Below are 18553 nucleotides of genomic sequence, written 5' to 3' on the forward strand. Positions count from 1 at the left end.
GGCCCATCCCTACTGGAGCTTCTACCTAAGCAGTGGAGGCTCAGCCACTGTGAGGAGGTAGGCAAGGCCCTGCAGAAAGAGGGGTGAGGAAATCTGGGGGCTCCCAGGAAGGGTCGCTGCTGGAGATGGGGTTCTTACCAGGATGGGCTCTGAAGATAAGCAGGGAGGATTTGGGAGGGCAGAGATGAGGCCCAGAGCTTCTGGCAGAGAGCATGGCCTGCGCAAAGGTCTGGGGGCCGGACAGCCTGTACGTATTCTGGGAAGCAGGAAGGAGACACAGGCCTTGTGTTTCTGAGCCCCGACTTTAGACTGTGCCCTGTTGGGGAGGGGCCAGGGAATGTCTGAGGCTGGGCCTGACCCTGCTCCTTACCCCGTGGGAGCAGCAGAGCCATGAAGAAGAAGTTAGTGGTGCTGGGCCTGCTGGCCGTGGTCCTGGTGCTGTTCATTGTCGTCCTCTGTCTCTGGCTGCCCTCAGCCTCCAAGGAACCTGACAACCATGTGTATACCAGGGCTGCCGTGGCTGCGGATGCCAAGCAGTGCTCGGAGATTGGGAGGTGAGTGGGGCAGGGCATGGGACATGGGCCCTGAAAACTGGGCAAGTGGACCAGAGCAATACCTTCACCCCTCTGAGACTCAGTTTCCCCACATGTAAGCTTTGCTTGGACTCTCTCAGTAGCCTTTGGGAAGGGGATGGTGACTCCGAGAGCAGGATGTGGGTCTCCTAGAGCCAAACAGGGCCCCTTTTCTCAGTTCTAAGAGTCTCTGTCTCTTTGGATAAACTCCACTGTTTTGTTGTTTGGTGGCTATTTTTACTTATTTCTTCCTATCTATCTATCTATCTATCTATCTATCTATCTATCTATCTATCTATCTATCGATCTATTTAGAGATGGAGTTTTGCTCTGTTGCCAGGCTGGAGTGCAGTGGTGCAATCTCAGTTAACTGCAACCTCCGCCTCCCAAGTTCAAGCGATTCTCATGCCTAAGCCTCCCAAGTAGCTGGGATTACAGGCGTGTGCCACCACGCTCAACAGATTTGTGTGTGTGTGTGTGTGTGTGTGTGTGTGTGTGTGTGTGTGTGTGTGTGTGTGTGTGTGTTTCCGAGACAGAGTATCACTCTGTTACCCAGGCTGGAGGGCAGTGGTGCAATCTTGGCTTACTGCAGCCTCCCCCTCCCAGGTTCAAGTGATTCTCCTGCCTCAGCCTCCACATTAGCTGAGACTACAGGCATGTGCCACCATGCCCAGCTAATTTTTGTATTTTTAGTAGAGACAGGGTTTTGCTATGTTGGCCAGGCTGGTCTTGAACTCCTGACCTTGTGATCCTCCCACCTCTGCCTCTCAAAGTGCTGGGATTACAGGTGTGAGCCACTGTGGCCTGGCCTAATTATGGTGTTTTTAGTAGAGATGGGGTTTCACCATGTTGGTCAGGCTGGTCTCGAACTCCTGACCTCAGGTAATCCACCCACCTGGGGGTCCCAAAGTGTTGGGATTACAGGTGTGAGCCACCATGCCCGGCTTATTCTTTTCTGTTTTTTTTTTTTTTTTTGGATAGGAGACAATTTCTTTCTTTCTTTTTTTATTTTATTTTATTATTATTATACTTTAAGTTTTAGGGTACATGTGCACTATGTGCAGGTTTGTTACATATGTACACATGTGCCATGTTGGTGTGCTGCACCCACCAACTCGTCATTTAGCATTAGGTGTATCTCCCAATGCCATCCCTCCCCCCTCCCCCCAAGGAATGCTGTTGCCCAAACAGGGACATGAAGGGCTTATTCTTTTTTTAAGGCGGAGTCTTACTCTGTCACCCAGGCTGGAGCATAGGGGAGCGATCATAGCCCACTGCAGCCTCAAACTCTTGGGTTTAAGTGATCCTCCCGCCTCAGCTTCCTAAAGTGCTGGGATTACAGGTGTGAGCCATGGTGCCTGGCTTCTACTGTTTTATTCTATTTTAGACTCTTATCTCATGTTATATATAAATATCAGTTCCCTTCTAAAGACTTAAACAGAAAAAATATTATGTTTTTCATATTTTGAGACAGGGTCTTGTTCTGTCACCCAGGCTGGAGTGCAGTGGCATGATCATAGCTCACTGCAGCCTTGAACTCTTGGGCTTAAGCGATCCTCCCACCTCAGCCCCCTGAGTAGCTAGGACTACAGGCATGCATCACACCTGACTAATTTAAAAAGACTGTTTTGTAGATATGGTCTCACTCTATTGCCCAGGCTGGTCTTGAACTCCTGGCCTCAAGTGATCCTCCACCTTGGCCTCCCAAAGTGCTGAGACTACAGGTGTAAGCCACCATCTCTAGCAGGGAAAAAAAATGTTATTAATGAAGTATAGCAATTTCTCTTTTTGTCCCAATTATAAAAATCATGTACATTTGTTTGCTTCATAAAGAGGAAACTGTCTGGGCAAGGTGGTCTACACCTGTAATCCCAGCACTTTGGGGGGTTGAGGCGGGCAGACCACCCGAGGTCAGGAGTTCGAGACCAGCCTGGCCAACATGGTGCACTCTGTCCCTACTAAAAATATAAAAAGTTAGCGGGGCTTGGTGGTGTGCGCCTATAATCCCAGCTACTCAGGAGGCTGAGGCAGGAGAATCGCTTGAACCCAGGAGGCAGAGGTTGCAGTGAGCTAAGATCATGCCACTGCACTCCAGTCTGGGCAAGTGAGTGAAACTCTGTCTCAGAAAAAAAAAAAGAAAAGAAAAAGAAGAAACTGTAATCCCAGCACTTTGGGAGGTTGAGGCGATAGGATTGCTTTAGACCGTGAGTTCGAGACCAGCCTGGGCAACATAGAAAGACCCTATCTCTACAAAAAAGACAAAAATTGCCCGGTGTGGTGGTTCTTACCTGTAGTCCCAGCTACTCAGGAGACTGAAGTGGGAGGATTGCTTGAGCCCAGGAGGTCAAAGCTGCATTGAGCCAAGACTGTGCCACTGCACTTCATCCTGGGTGACAAAGTGAGACCCTGTCTCATAAAACAAAGGCTGGGCACAGTGGCTCATGCCTGTAATACCAGCACTTTGGGAAGCCAAGGTGGGTGGATTACTTGAGAACAGGAGTTCTTGACCAGCCTGGGCAACATGATGAAACCCCATCTCTACAAAATACACAAACAAACAAAATTGGCTGGGCATGGTGGCATGTGCCCATAGTCCCAGCTACTTGGGAGGCTGAGATGGGAGTGTCAATTGAGCCCAGGAGACTGAGGCTGCAGTGATCTGAGATCACACCACTGCACTCCAGCCTGAGCAACAAAGAGAGACTTTGTCTCCAAAAAAAAAAAAAGAGGCCAAGGCAGGTGGATCATGAGGTCAAGAGATAGAGATCATCCTGGCCAACATGGTGAAACCCCGTCTCTACTAGAAATACAAAAATTAACTGGGCATGGTGGCATGCACCTGTAGTCCCAGCTACTCAGGAGGCTGAGGCAGGAGAATGGCTTGAACCCGGGAGGCAGAGGTTGCAGTGAGCTGAGATCGTGCCACTGCACTCCAGCCTGGCAATAGAGCAAGACTCCATCTCAAAACAAAAAAGAAAGAAACTAAAAACAAAAACCCCAAAACTCGAATGGACTTCTCTTCCATCCTCCTTTGGGCAGGTGGGCAGCAGGGTGTGTATGCGGGGCCAGGGTGGAAGCCTGCAGGTTCTCATGCCTTTATGTGCCTCGTGGCAGGGATGCACTGCGGGACGGTGGCTCTGCAGTGGATGCAGCCATTGCAGCCCTGTTGTGTGTGGGGCTCATGAATGCCCACAGCATGAGCATCGAGGGTGGCCTCTTCCTCACCATCTACAACAGCACCACCCATGAGTGCCTCGGAAGAGGAGAGGGAGAGGGGCAGGGGTTGTGGGTTGGGCCGAGGCACAGCTCGGTGGCCCCCAGGCTCACGTGGCATAAAGGGTTTGGGTGGGTGGGCCTGCCTACCTGCTTCTCCTTCTAGGAAAAGCTGAGGTCATCAATGCCCGCGAGGTGGCCCCCAGGCTGGCCTTTGCCAGCATGTTCAACAGCTCGGAGCAGTCCCAGAAGGGTAAGCCATGCTGCAGACTTGGGACATGGGTGCAGAGCTGGCTGAGCCACCGGGAAGGGGCCTTGCCCACAGGAGCCTGCTCCCGTCAGGGTTCAGGGGCAGTTCTAGCACCCCCCATCCCTTCCTGGCCCCATAGCACCCTCCCACAATGAGTGGTCAGGACCATCATCACCACGGTAAAGGGCCGGGAGCTTCTGTTATTTCTGCTAAGGCCTCCGGGGCCACTCTGTGCAGCACATGGAAAGAATAATTATTATGCTAGCAGACCTCATGGACCAGGGCTCACTGGGGCCCACGCTCTGCTCTGCGCTTTTCACCCACGAGCCTCTCACAACCCTCCCTGCTCCTTTGGGCTAGGGGATGCTGTGTGGATTCCCATTTTACAGGGTGGGGATGCTGAGGCTCAGACAGGTCATGCAAATCATCTGAGGTCACACAGCTGGGAGGTGGTGAAGCTAAAATTGAACCCAGGCTGTCTATATCCTGCTTTTTCAACAGGCATCCCATTCACTCATTTGTTCATTTGTGGGGATGGCGCTCTAGAATGTGACGTGGAGTCTCTCTTTTTCTAATCTGGTCTCAAGTGGAGAGGAGGCCCCCAAATTCCCCAGGTACCTGAAGGGAAGCCACTGTCCATCCAGGAAGCCACTGTCTGTCCCCAAAGGAGGCACAATAGATTGTGAGATAAAAGTTGGAGGATGGGAGGGTCTCAACAACTCAACGCCTCTAGTCCTAGCACTTTAGGAGGCCAAGTCAGGAGGAGCACATGAGCCCAGGAGACCTGCCTGGACAACATAGCAAGACTCCATCTCTACAAAAAATGGGAAAAAAATTAGCTAGGTATGGCGGTGTGTGCTTATGGTCCCAGCTACTCGGGAGGCTAAGGTGGGAGGATCACTTGAGCCCAGGAGGTTGAGGCTGCAGTGAGCCATGTTTATACCACTACACTCTAGCTTGGGCAACAAAGTGAGACCCTGTCAAAAAAAAAAAGGCTGGGCCTTTTTTTCACAGGCTCACGCCTGTAATCCCAGCACTTTGGGAGGCTGAGGCAGATGGATCACCTAGGTCAGGAGTTCAAGACCAGCCTGGCCAACGTAGTGAAACCCTTTCTCTATTAAAAGTACAATAAGTCGGGCATGGTGGCACAGGCCTGTAATATCCCAGCTACTCAGGAGGCTAAGGCAGGAGAATCGCTTGAACCCAGGAGGTGGAGATTGCAGTGAGCCGGGATCATGCCACTGCACTCCAGCCTGGGCAACAAGAACGAAGCTCCGTCTCAAAAAAAAAAAAAAAAAACAAGTTGGAGGATGGAGGGGCAGGACACACTCACCATAGCAGGCCTTAGACTTCAGGTGGGGGTCCTGGGTGGTGCCCTTTGGAGTCTTCTGCAACATACTCAATCTTTGATTTTTTTTTCTTTTTTGAGACGGAGTCTCACTCTGTCGCCCAGGTTGGAGTGCAGTGGTGCGATCTTGGCTCACTGCAAGCTCTGCCTCCTGAGTTCACGCCATTCTCCTGCCTCAGACTCCCGAGTAGCTGGGACTACAGTTGCCTGCCACCACACCCGGCTAATTTTTTGTATTTTTTAGTAGAGACGGGTTTTCACTATGTTGCCCAGGCTGGTCCCTCGATCTCCTGACCTCGTGATCCCCCTGCCTCGGCCTCCCAAAGTGCTGGAATTACAGGTGTGAGCCACTGTGCCCCACCAATCTTTCATTTGTTTTTAATACTCATTGAGAAACTCAGCATCTGTAGACATGAAGTTGCTCAGGGTAAGAGAATGTGGGAATCATAGGCTTGGCACCTTGTGGATGCTTAGAATCATTTATTTAACTAGAATGTATTGAGCATTGTCTTAAAGAATCAGCTGTTGTTCCTGAAGCTGGGGTGAAAAACAAAGATGGCAGATGAAATCTGTGACACTCCAGGTGGGAAAAGAAACTAGGCAGGTGCGGGTGTGTTACGGGTTGTAGAAAAACAGACCTAGAGGGCCTCAAAATCTGGGACTCTATGGAGGGTGACCCAGTCAGGGAAGGGGACATCTGAGCAAAGACCCAGAGGCAGAGATGGGGTCAGGGGAGTTATCTCCTGGTCTGCTATCCAGGTGTGATGGCAGGGACAGAGCCCTGTGGGGAGCTGGGGAGGCTGCAGCAAGTGACCCAAGGGAAATGGCCCAGGTTGTGTGGGATCTCTTAGGTTATGGTGAAGCCTCTGCTTCCTGTCCGAGGGAAGTGGGGGCTCGTGGAGTGTGTGAGTGGAAGGGGATGGATCTGGCCTACGGATTGCTGTGTAAGGGGCAGGGAGCATGTGGGGACCTCTCCAGAGGTCACTGCAGTAGTTCGTGGAGAGGGTGCTGGGAATTGGCTGATGCTGGACAGACACACTTGGAAGTGGAGCCTGTGGATTTGAGGATGGGTTGGGTGTGATGCTTGTGTAGGGAGTCCCCGGGGACCCCTGATCTTTTGTCTGTACCTGGAAGGATGGGGTGACCCTAATGGAGACAGGCAGGGTTCTCAGGAAGCAGGTTGAGCAGACACTCAGGAGCTCGGTTTTGGGCACGTTGAAGTTTGAGATGCTTTCTTCGAGCAGGCAGGTAGATACTCAGGTCTGGTGATCAGAGGAGCAGTCCAGGCCAGCAGGTCAATTTGGGAGTTGTCAGTGCATAAATGGAGGCTGAAGCTCAGATGTCAAGCAGACCACGAGGAGAGAGAGCAAAGACAGAGGGGAGAGTAGGAGCTAGGATGGCAGGCGGGGGAGACTTGGGTGGAGCAAGGTGCTGGGATGCAGGGGTGGCTCTCAGGGAGAGTGATGAGCCCAGTACAGCTGAGAGAGGCACTGGGTCTGGCAGTGTGGGGGTCACCAGAGAACTTGGCAAGTGTGGCGGCATGAGAGTCTGATTGGCCTGAGGTCAGGAGAAGATTTTTTTCTGATATTGATACATGATATTTTCTATATTTATGGGTACATGTGAGTGCTTGTTACATGCATAGAGTGTATAATGATCAAGGCAGGGTATTTGGATTCTCCGTCACCTTAAATATTTTTCATTTCTGGGTGTTAGCACCATAGTCCTCTCTTCGTTACTTTGAAATATACAAAATACTGTTGCTAAGCATCATCACCCTGGTCTGCTATCAAAGATTAGAACTTCTCCTGTCTTGGCTGTGCACGGTGGCTCACGCCTGTCATCCCAGCACCTTGGAAGGCTGAGGTGGGTGGATGACCTGAGGTCAGGAGTTTGAAACCAGCCTGGCCAACATGGCAAAACCCCATCTGTACTAAAAATCCAAAAATTAGCCTGGTGTGCTGGCCTGTGCCTGTAAACCCAGCGACTCGGGAGGCTGAGGCAGGAGAATCGCTTGAACCTGGGAGGCGGAGGTTGTAGTGAGCTGAGATCATGCCACTGCACTGCAGTCTGGGAGACAGAGCAAGACTCCATCTCAAAAACAAACAAACAAAAAACAAAACAAAACAGAAAAGAACTTCTGTCTAACTACAAGGTGGAAGGAATCATGTGCTGGGTGTCAGACCTTCCGGGATGTATGTGCAGCTTCTAGGAATTGAAACCACCAGCTCTTGGAAACTTGTGCCAGGCTTCAGGGTGGGAGAGGCAGTTCTAGAGCCGCAGCCGCCAAGCCAAGCCAAATGGCCCCAACATCTCTCGCAAGAGCAGGAGAGTACCTGGGGGCAGAGGCCATAGTTGTACCTTTCTGGGCAAAGGGTCAGTGTCTGTAGTGTCCGTATGGGCAGTGGGGCTCGGGGGGAAGCAGGCCCAGGGGTCTGTTTCCAATGACCTCCTCAAAAGTCAGAACTGGAAGGCAAAACCCCTTATAGACTGGGTGCACCTATAATCCCAGCATGTTGGGAGGCTGAGGTGGGAGGATTGCTTGAGGCCAGAGTTTGAGACCAGTCTTGGCAACGTAGCAAGACCCCTGTCTCTACAACAAATAAAAATAAAAAATTAGGCTGGGAGTGGTGGCTCACGCCTGTAATCCCAAAACTCTGAGAGGCTGAGGAGGATGGATCACCTGATATTAGGAGTTCAAGACCAGCCTGACCAACCTGGTAAAACCCCGTCTCTACTAAAAATGCAAAAATTAGCAAGGCATGGTTGTACATGCCTGTAATCCCAGCTACTTGGGATGCTGAGGCAGGAGAATTACTTGAACTCGGGATGTGGAGGTTGGAGTGAGCCAAGATTGTGCCATCGCACTCCAGCCTGGGCAACAAGAGTGAAACTCCATCTCAAAAAAAAAAAAAGCCACGTGTAGTGGGGTATGTCTGCAGTCTTAGGTACTTCAGAGGCTGAGGTGGGAGGATCGCTTGAGCCTGGGAAGCCAAGGCTGCAGTGAGCCATGATTGCACCACTGCACTCCAGCTGGGACAACAGAGTGAAACCCTGTCTCAAAACAGACAAACAAACAAAAACCCTTATAGTTGGATGGAGAAACTGAGGCTGCGAGAGGGGACAGGATGGAGGTTAAGGCTCAGTCTTGCCTCTCTGGGGCAGTAGAAAAGAGGAAGGGAGCCCTTTCTTGGGGCTGGCTGTGTCTTGAAGGTGGCCTGTGCTTGACCTGGGTCAGGGTGGGATCTGCTCTTGTTTTGGCACATTCTGGTGGAGCCCATGAGTCTTACAGGATAAGCCCTTGTGGTCAGCGAGATGGGAGGGGGTCTGGCCTGGCACAGGATTTTAGACATGCAGGCACCTGCACAGACAGACACCTCATCCTGGGACAGCAAAACCCAGCCGCATGCTACTGCTTCCCCTCCTGTGCCCTCCTCAGACATCCCTGGTCCATGTACACTCCTACCTGCTGAGCCCCTCTTAAAAAAACTTAAACATCCCCTCCTAAAAAAAAAAATTAAAATTAAAAAATAAATAAAAAAATTAAAAATCCCCTTCTGCTGGGCGTGGTGTTCACGCCTGTAATCTCAGCTACTCAGGAGGCTGAGGTGGGAGGATTGCTTGAATCCAGGAGTTCGAGATCAGGCTGGGCAAGATGGCAAGACCCCAACTCAAAAAAGAAAAAATAATCTTTCCTCCTAAGCCTCATTGCCCCATCTGTAAAACGAGTCAGGGACTGTGCCTGGGATGCTGCCTGCGAGAGATCCCGATGTCCCCCACTCAGGGCCACTAACTGTGGCTCTCTCTCCCCAGGAGGGCTGTCGGTGGCGGTGCCTGGGGAGATCCGAGGCTATGAGCTGGCACACCAGCGGCATGGGCGGCTGCCCTGGGCTCGCCTCTTCCAGCCCAGCATCCAGCTGGCCCGCCAGGGCTTCCCCGTGGGCAAGGGCTTGGCAGCAGCCCTGGAAAACAAGCGGACGGTCATCGAGCAGCAGCCTGCCTTGTGGTATGTCTGTGGGTGTGGCCCCCTGACCCAGGCAGGGCAGGCACAGCCCAAGGACCTTGCAGGCTGTAGCAGCAGTGGAGCGGCCCTCTGCCTTCAGGACCCTGCGTTGATAATGGGATGAGGAGATACAGACCCTTCCCACCACGTGTGGGGACACGTTCTGAGCGTGGGGTCCCAGTGGCCACTGTGGCTGGCCATGTGTCCTGAGTGGCAAGGGACACTAGGAGGTTCCCGGAAGGGACACTAGGAGGACGAGCGCTGAGTGACAGGGCCACCCACCTGTGACAGGCGCTGCCCCTGCTTTGTGCTGGTCTCCTGTGTGGGCAGGTGTGTGGGGTGGTCTATCTAAGTCCACCCCACCTGCTGCCTCACATGAGCCCCCTCTGCCCCAGTGAGGTGTTCTGCCGGGATAGAAAGGTGCTTCGGGAGGGGGAGAGACTGACCCTGCCACGGCTGGCTGACACCTATGAGACGCTGGCCATTGAGGGTGCCCAGGCCTTCTACAACGGCAGCCTCACGGCCCAGATTGTGAAGGACATCCAGGCGGCCGGTGAATGGGTAACCTCAAGGGCCTGGGTGAGGAACTCTGCAGTGGAAACCCTGAGTTGTAGCCCAGAGCCGTGGGGTCCTCCTGTCTTGCCTGAGCCTGCAGGAAGTTCCTGGTGAAGGAGGGTCAGTGACTGGCCATGTGGGTCCACAGCTCCTGCTTATATCAAAACCAAGAGAGGCCACACAGTCCAGGAGAGCAAGTCCCTGTTGGGGTAAATGCAGGTGTAGGCAAGAGCCAAGGCTAGGGAAGCACTAGAATACAGCCTGAAGATCCAGGAGGACTTCTTGGAGGAGGTGGTGGCTGGGCTGCAGATAACTTCGTTAGGCAGAGAGAGGAAGGGATTCCTAGCAGAGGAACAGCTGGGCTAAGGCCCAGCAGAGGGGGCTTTGATTCACGAAGAGGGTTACAAGGGATGAGGGTCGCCTTGAGAGAGGCATGGGGAAGGGGATTTGTAGGGCAGGGGCCTGGAGCTTGGCTGTGGCTTTCTTCAGGTAATTTTTGTCACTGTTTCATGGAGGAGGGTGATTAGCTTGTCGACCTTTACCACTGAGGCTGGAAATTGGCATGCCAATACCCTGTCTGTCTGGAGCTGACTCCAGGAGAATTAAGAGCCTCCCTCCCTCCCTCTATCCATTCATCGTGAGGAGAAGAGGCCAAGCAGCAGGGACACCGGCAGGAATTCTCCAGTTAGAAAAGGCCCTCTGAGCCAGGTGCATGGCTCACGTCTGTAATCCCAGCACTTTGGGAGGCCCAGGCGGGTGGATCACCTGAGGTCAGGAGTTCAAGACCAGCCTGGCCAACATGGTGAAACCCTGTCTCTACTAAAAATGCAAAATTAGTCAGGCATGGTGGGTTGTGCCTGTAATTCCAGCTACTAGGGAGGCTGTGGCAGGGGAATCGCTAGAACCTGGGGGGCTGAGGTTGCAGTGAGCCGAGATTGCACCACTGCACTCCACAGAGTGAGACTCCATCTCATAAAAAAAAAAAAGAAAGAAAAGGCCCTCTGAGGCCAAGCTTGGTGTCTCATGCCTGTAATCCCAACACTTTGGGAGGCTGAGGTAGAAGTTGAGGCCAGGAGGTCCAAGACAAGGCTGGGCAACATAGTGAGTCTACAAAAAAAATATTGAGAATCTACATAAATACAGTGGGGGTGGGGGTGGGGAACAAGAAAACAAAAAATTCAAAGCATAGTGAAAAGAAATATAGCAAAACCCGGCAGGGCATGGTGGCTCACGCCTGTAATCCCAGAATTTTGGGAGGCCGAGGCGTGTGGATACAGGGTCAGGAGATCGAGACCATCCTGGCTAACACAGTGAAACCTATCTCTACTAAAAATACAAAAAAATTAGCCAGGTGTGGTGGTGGGTGCCTGCATTACCAGCTACTTGGGAGGCTGAGGCAGGAGAATGGCATGAACCTGGGAAGCGGAGCTTGCAGTGAGCCGATATCACGCCACTGCACTCCAGCCTGGGCGATAGAGTGAGACTCCATCTCAAAAAAAAAAAAAAAAAAAAAAAAAGAAATATAGCAAAACACAACAAAAAAAATTAAAATTTGCTGGGTGTAGTTGTGCCTTTAGTCTCAGCTACTGGGGAGGGTCTGCTGGAGGATCACTTGAGCCCAGGAGTTCAAGGCTGTGATTAAGCCACTGCACTCCAGCCCGGGTGACAGAGCAAGATCCTTTCTCTAAAAGAAAAAAAAACAGAAAACACTCTCTGGCCACAGATGAGAGAAGGCAGACAGGAAGCCACTAAGCCAAGCAGGCAGAGGGCAGGTGGCCCCAGACTGGCTGTCAGGTGGTGAGCAGTGTCAGGGAGACAGGAGTGCCAGAGCTGGTGAGGTTCCCAAGGAGGTGAGGTTGCCTGTGGCCCCCTCCCAGGGCACAGTCCCACCCCTCCAGTAGTGCACTCTGTCCTCCCTGGTAGGTACAGCCTTTTCCCCACCACCATGGTGCAGCCATGCCTGCCCCCAACACCACTGGTGCAGCTCCATCCTCCACGCAGTGGTGCAGCCCCATCCCAGTGCCCATTCGAGCTGCTGTCCCATTGCAGGGGGCATTATGACAGCTGAGGACCTGAATAACTACTGTGCTGAGCTGATCGAGCACCCGCTGAACATCAGCCTGGGAGACGCGGTGCTGTACATGCCCAGTGCGCTGCTCAGTGGGCCCGTGCTGGCCCTCATCCTCAACATCCTCAAAGGTGAGTGGTTGCACCACAGCCGTGTGGTAGGACCCATGACACTGCCTCTCTCTCCCCACGCCCCACCCCTCCTGCATCTCTGCTCGCCCCCCATGCCACATCTTTCCATCACTGAGCCCCCGAGGTGTGTCCCTGCGTCACAGCTCATCATGTCCTGAAGGAGGCAGTGCAGAGCGACAGGGCTGAAGCGGGCAATGCTCAAGGGTTGGAGGAGGAACAGGAGTCATCAGGAGGGAGAGAGGTGCAGGAGCTCAGGGCTGCAGGGCCTGGTCCAGAGGGTACCCTGGTCCAGTGGGTGACCCTGCCACTTGGTCACTGAATGGCCAGAGCTGATGCGTGACGTGAGGCCCAGGCTCGGGAGCCCTCACCTTACTTCACTCTCACCACAGCCTTCTGAAGCAGCTGCTGCTATTGGTTATTAAATGCTCCTTGAGGTGGGCAAAGTGGCTCAGGCAGTTGTTAACCCTCTGAGCCCCTCAGAGTCTCTGGGGCTCAGCAACATGCACCTGGCTCTGATCAACCAGGGTACAACTTCTCCCGGGAGAGCGTGGAGACCCCCGAGCAGAAGGGCCTGACGTACCACCGCATCGTAGAGGCTTTCCGGTTTGCCTACGCCAAGAGGACCCTGCTTGGGGACCCCAAGTTTGTGGATGTGACTGAAGTAAGGGGCAGGGGCTGGCCCACTGTGGGTGTGCGGCCTGCTGTAGAGGCATCGGGTGGGCTCGCCAGGGTGGCTACAGCCTCACATATGCTTTATGAATCCATTCCTGCCACAAACTTTGATTGCGGGCCTACTGTGTGCTCAGATGGACTGGTGGGTGACCCCCAGTCTTGGCTTCTGCCCCACAGAACTGACAGTGTGGGGAATTAGTGGCCACCCTCCTACCTCAGGTCCTTTGCACATGCTGTGGTTCTCGAGTGCTCAGTGCTGAGATGAGGAACACATGGGGGCATTGCAGCCCTCGGGCATGGTGAGATGGATGGGTGAAAGGGAGAGGGCCAGGTGAACAGAGACCTCGGCCACCCACTCCCTGTCACTCCAAACTAACGCTTCCCAGATGCCACCCTCAGCCCTGCACCACCTGACCCACTCACTCAGTAGCTGCCCCAGCTCCACGCTGGGTCCCTATAAGACCCTGTCATATCCCTTCCTGCTGAGGATCCTCACATTCTTCCTTACCTACTTGGGTCCTTGGCATTCCTGGGTGGATCTGCAGACCCCCCCACACTGACCAGTGACCTCCCAGGAGGGGCGTCAGCTGCCCGGGTGGTGTCTTCTCTTTCCCCGTGAGCATTCTGCACCTCTGACTCCCGCTGCAGCCAGTGACCTGGTGTCTTGTCTCTCTGAGGGGACAGAGCCACTGCAGCATGTCCCTCTGCCCTCCCTTTTGGCTAAGGCCAGCTCTTTCATCTACTTGCTGGCTCGGGGTGCTGTTCCTACAATGCTCCTTTCTGCCTCTGACGATTTACTTCTTTATCACGGATTATTCCCGAAAGAAATTCAGCTGTTGTTGCTCTAGAAATTTCTATCTGCTGCCTCCTTCTGTCCTTTGCTCCTCTTAGAGCAAACATGGCTGGGCTATGTCCTCTCTCCCTTCAGGGTATCCCCTCCCCTGCTCTATCCCCATGCCACCAGATCGCCATGTCCAGCCTCAGTTTCCCCATCAGGCCCCACTCAGCAGCATCTCACACAGCTCACCACACTCTCCTCGAGTTTTCATTTTGCAAATTTTTCGCACCTACAAAAATGTAAAAAAATCCCAAAACTGCCCAAGCATCAATGTTCCCTTTTCCTGGAGTCTGCAGTGTGGACGTTTCTGCCAGATTTCCTAACTCTCTCCGTCTCCACCCACATCTATTGGGATTCGTGTTTTTCTGAAGGATTCCACAGTAGGTTACTGATGTCACACCTCAGGGTGTGTCTCAAAAGTGAGACTTGAACATAGCACAGCAGGATGTTGGGGTGACACAACCTGCTGTCCCTTCTCTTTGCCTACAGTAGGCTCCCTTGGCTGTTTTGTTTTTGTTGTGTTTTTGTTTAGACACAGAGTCTCTGTCATCCAGGTTGGAGTGCAGTGGTGTGATCTTGGCTCACTGCAGCCTCAACCTCCAGGGCTCAAGCAGTCCTCCCACTTCAGCCCCCTGAGCAGCTGGGACCAGAGGCACGTGCCACCAAACCTGTATAATTTTTGTATTTTTTTAGAGACAGGGTCTTGCCCAGACTGGTCTCAAACTCCTGGGGTCAAACTATCTTCCCACCTCAGCCTCCCAAATTGCTGGGATTACAGGTGTGTGTGTTTTTTTTTTTTTTTTTGAGACAGAGTCTTGCTCTGTCACGCAGGCTGGAGTGCAGTGGCGCTATCTCAGCTCGCTGCAAGCTCCGCCTCCTGGGTTCACGCCATTCTCCTGCCTCAGCCTCCCGAGTAGCTGGGACTACAGGCGCCTGCCACTGCGCCCAGCTAATTTTTTGTATTTTTAGTAGAGACGGGGTTTCACCATGATTGCGATCTCCTGACCTCGTGATCCTCCTGCCTCGGCCTCCCAAAGTGCTGGGATTACAGGCATGAGCCACCGTGCCTGGCCTGTTTTGTTGATTTTTAAAGCCCAGGGCAGTAGTCTTGGAAAATGTCCCACATCGTGGATTTGCCTTTCTGTTTCCTTGAGGGCAGTTTCAGACAGAACACCTTTCCCTGGGATTGGCCAACTAATCTGTGGGGTGTTGCTGAAACTTTATTTTATTTTATTATATTTTATATTTTATTTTTGAGACGGAGTCTCGCTCTGTCCCCCAGGCTGTCCCCCAGGCTGGAGTGCAGTGGCAGGATCTCGGCTCACTGCAAGCTCCGCCTCCCAGGTTCACGCCATTCTCCTGTCTCAGCCCCCCAAGTAGCTGGGACTACAGGTGCCCACCACTGCACCCAGCTAACTTTTTGTATTTTTAGTAGAGACGGGGTTTCACTGTGTTAGCCAGGATGGTCTCGATCTCCTGACGTCGTGATCCGCCCTCCCAAAGTGCTGGGATTTCAGGCCTCGGCCTCCCAAAGTGCTGGGATTATAGGCATGAGCCACCGCGCCCGGTGTTGAAACTCTCTTGAGGCATTTTCTTCGGCCTTTGGGTCCATCCTCTCTGTCTCCTCCTTGACCTCCTCATCTCCTCCTCGCCACTGCCTTGGGGACCTTGGCCAGGCTCATGGCATCCAGCAGCCACTCAATGTCAATACTTCCATGTTCATCTCTCAGCCTGCCCTTGCCTGTGAACCCATGCTTATTTATTTATTTTTTTATACTTGCACCCATGCTCTTCAGGTCTGATGAAGTGTCCAATATCAAGCTTCTGACCATCCCCAAACCTGCCCCTTCTGCAGGGTTTACTTCGCTAGTCGGCACCATCCTTGATTCTTCTCTTTCTCCCACCCAGGCCATCATCTCTTGCCTGGTTGATACCCACAGCCTCCCCTTTGGGATTTATCCTTATCCCTGTCATAGCTTCCAGAGGGACCCTGTGAAAACACTCCCCAGCCTGCTCATTCCTCTGCCCTAAGCCTGCATGGCACAGAGCAAAAGCCAGTTTTTATGGGACCTAGGAGGTCCTGTGGGTTGGGCCCCAGCCTGCATCTTCATCCTCTTCTCCCCACCCCACTCCATTCACTCTCTGCCTATCGCTCACCAGCCTATACCACCTGCCTCAGGGCCTTTGCACTGACCATTTAGGCTGCATTCCAGGCTCTTTTCACACGTTGCCTCCTCTGAGAAGCCCTCCCTGACCACTCTGCCCATACCTCATGCCTCTTGATTCCCCTTACCTGGCTTGTGGTTTCAGCACTTTCCCTGTGTGTGTTTGTTTTTTTTGGCATGAGGGCAGGACCTAAGTGTCTGTTCCCTGTTGATTCACCAGTGCCAGGCATGCAGTGCAAACTCTAGAAATATTTTTTGCATGAAGGAATGAGTGATTGAATGCGGCAAGGGTCTGGAGGCTCAGGACCAGGCAGACAGACATTCAGAGTTACTGAAACGCAACAGAGACAGGGAGTCAGACTGGTCATGCAAGGTCCTGGGCCTGCCCTTGGGTCCTGGGGAGCCACGGAAGGTTGTGGGTGCTAGAAGGTTTTGGTCAGAGTCACAGTCAGGGGCCTTCTGAGACCTGTGCCCCCTCCCCACCCTCCCTCCCCACCTCATCAGGCCAGCTCTGGGGTCTCGGCAGGTGGTCCGCAACATGACCTCTGAGTTCTTCGCTGCCCAGCTCCGGGCCCAGATCTCTGACAACACCACTCACCCGATCTCCTACTACAAGCCCGAGTTCTACACACCGGATGACAGGGGCACTGCTCACCTGTCTGTCATCACAGAGGACGGCAGTGCTGTGTCCGCCACCAGCACCATCAACCTCTAGTAGGGGCTGCTGGGCCACCTGGGTGGGAAAGTGCCAGAGACGGGTGGCCCAGGGACCGCCCACTTATCCAGTAAGGTGGCCCCGTCACCTCTTTTCCTGGTGGGAAACTGAGGCCCAATCTTGGTAGCTTATCCTGGGCCTCTCAGTGAGTATGTTACAGCCTCATTGGGTGGATAGGGACCAGGCTGGGCCAGGCAAGGTCGGGCGCTGTCTGACCCGGCTGGGTGGTAGCTTTGGCTCCAAGGTCTGCTCCCTGGTCAGCGGGATCCTGTTCAATAATGAATGGACGACTTCAGCTCTCCCAGCATCACCAATGAGTTTGGGGTACCCCCCTCACCTGCCAATTTCATCCAGCCAGGTATGGGGTGGAAGTCCGGGGGTGGGGGACTGGGGTGGAGAGGGGCGGGTGTCCTGGGCAGGCAGCTGACGGGCATCCCTGTCTTCTCCCATCAGCCGCAGGGAAGCAGCCGCTCTCATCCATGTTCCCAACGATCATGGTGGGCCAGGACGGCCAGGTCCGGATGGTGGTGGGAGCTGCTGGGGGCACGCAGATCACCACAGCCACTGCACTGGTATGCGTCACCCCTTTTCTCCCTGGCCCTTCCCACTCCGCACAGCCCCCAAGCCATGCTGATCACACTCCCATGCCCCAGGCCATCATCTACAACCTCTGGTTCGGCTATGACATGAAGCGGGCCGTGGAGGAGCCCCGGCTGCACAACCAGCTTCTGCCCAACATCACGACAGTGGAGAGAAACATTGACCAGGTGGGCCAGGGTTGGAGAAACTGAGTCATGGTGTGGGGCCCCAGGGCATCCTGGGCTGGAGGCCTGGATCATCACAGAGTGGACAATGGTTGGTGTCCTCTCTCTAGTATCTGGGCCATCTGGAGCCCCTGTGCCATGAGGGCCAAACCCCCTGCTCCAATGAGACCCAGAAGGCCCCAACCTGCTCTTCCTGATGACCTGGCCTGAAATGGCACCACCTGGGCTGAGGCCTGTGACCACACAGGCGTGGTTCAGGTGGCATCTGGAGCCCTGCTCAGGCTTCCCCTCTCCTCCCACCCCCAGGCAGTGACTGCAGCCCTGGAGACCCGGCACCATCACACCCAGATCGCGTCCACCTTCATCGCTGTGGTGCAAGCCATCGTCCGCACGGCTGGTGGCTGGGCAGCTGCCTCGGACTCCGGGAAAGGCGGGGAACCTGCTGGCTACTGGTTGCTCCAGGCAGACAAGGCTGACAAGCAATCCAGGGACAAGATACTCACGAGGATGAGGAAGAGGACTTTGGGGGACGGGCTTCCCCTGTGAGCAGCAGAGCAGCATAATAAATGAGGCCACTGTGCCAGGCTCCAGGTGGCCTCCCTGGCCTGTCTCCCCACTCTCTGGGCCTCAGTGTATTGTGTGTGAAATGGAGCCATCTGGCTGGGGAGGAACAGAGAGGTGGGATTCGGAGATCTTCACAATGCGGGCACTGGAACTAGCCTCAGCATCTTCAGCATGGGGAGAGCGGGGCACATGGCTGGGGGCCAGGGGAAGGTTCACACCAAGCCCTGCCCCTTCGCACCCTGATCCCTCGGACTTTGGGGCCAGGCCCTCCCTTACTGGGGCTGGGCAGTGACACTACCTAGGAGCAGCCACCAGGGGGTGTCACGACCCTGGCGCTTTCTTAGGCAGAGGGTGGCCAGCTGATGCTGGGAACCCGGGCGCCTTCTCAGACCCGTAGGCCTCCAGCTCACCCTGCCGATGACACTGGCGGTGAAGCTGAGGTCCGAGGAATGGGGACTGGGCAACAGGCTGGAGGAAAACATCTCGGTCAGAGCCACGCCCCTGGGGGGTTCCCAAGAGCAAGCCCAGACTGAAACCCAAGCTTGTGATCCTCTCCAGAGGGAGGCCTGGTTCTCAGGGAACAGCAAACGGGAAGATGTCCCCAGATCCCAGGGATCAGGGCTTGGTCCAGCCGGGGACGCAGCCCAGAAGGAGTGGGTCCAGAAGGAAACAGCTAGACACAGCAGCCTTCACCA

At 54.0% G+C, this 18553-nt stretch overlaps 1 protein-coding gene and 1 pseudogene across 1 annotated transcript in view; both read left to right on the forward strand.

The window, feature by feature from the left end:
* The window catches only part of LOC129530543 (immunoglobulin superfamily member 3-like), a 39320-nt gene extending 38756 nt beyond the window's left edge, over positions 1–564 (forward strand). The window contains exon 11 of the mRNA XM_063696138.1: positions 476–564. The gene's annotated coding sequence lies outside the window, so the exon portion shown is untranslated. The remainder of the gene's footprint in view (positions 1–475) is intronic.
* Positions 37–17934, forward strand: LOC134756749 (glutathione hydrolase 1 proenzyme-like; annotated as a pseudogene).
* Positions 17935–18553: the final 619 nt, after the last annotated feature.

This window comes from Gorilla gorilla, chromosome 12, assembly GCF_029281585.2.
Source record: "Gorilla gorilla gorilla isolate KB3781 chromosome 12, NHGRI_mGorGor1-v2.1_pri, whole genome shotgun sequence".
In the NCBI taxonomy this organism is placed as follows: domain Eukaryota; kingdom Metazoa; phylum Chordata; class Mammalia; order Primates; family Hominidae; genus Gorilla; species Gorilla gorilla.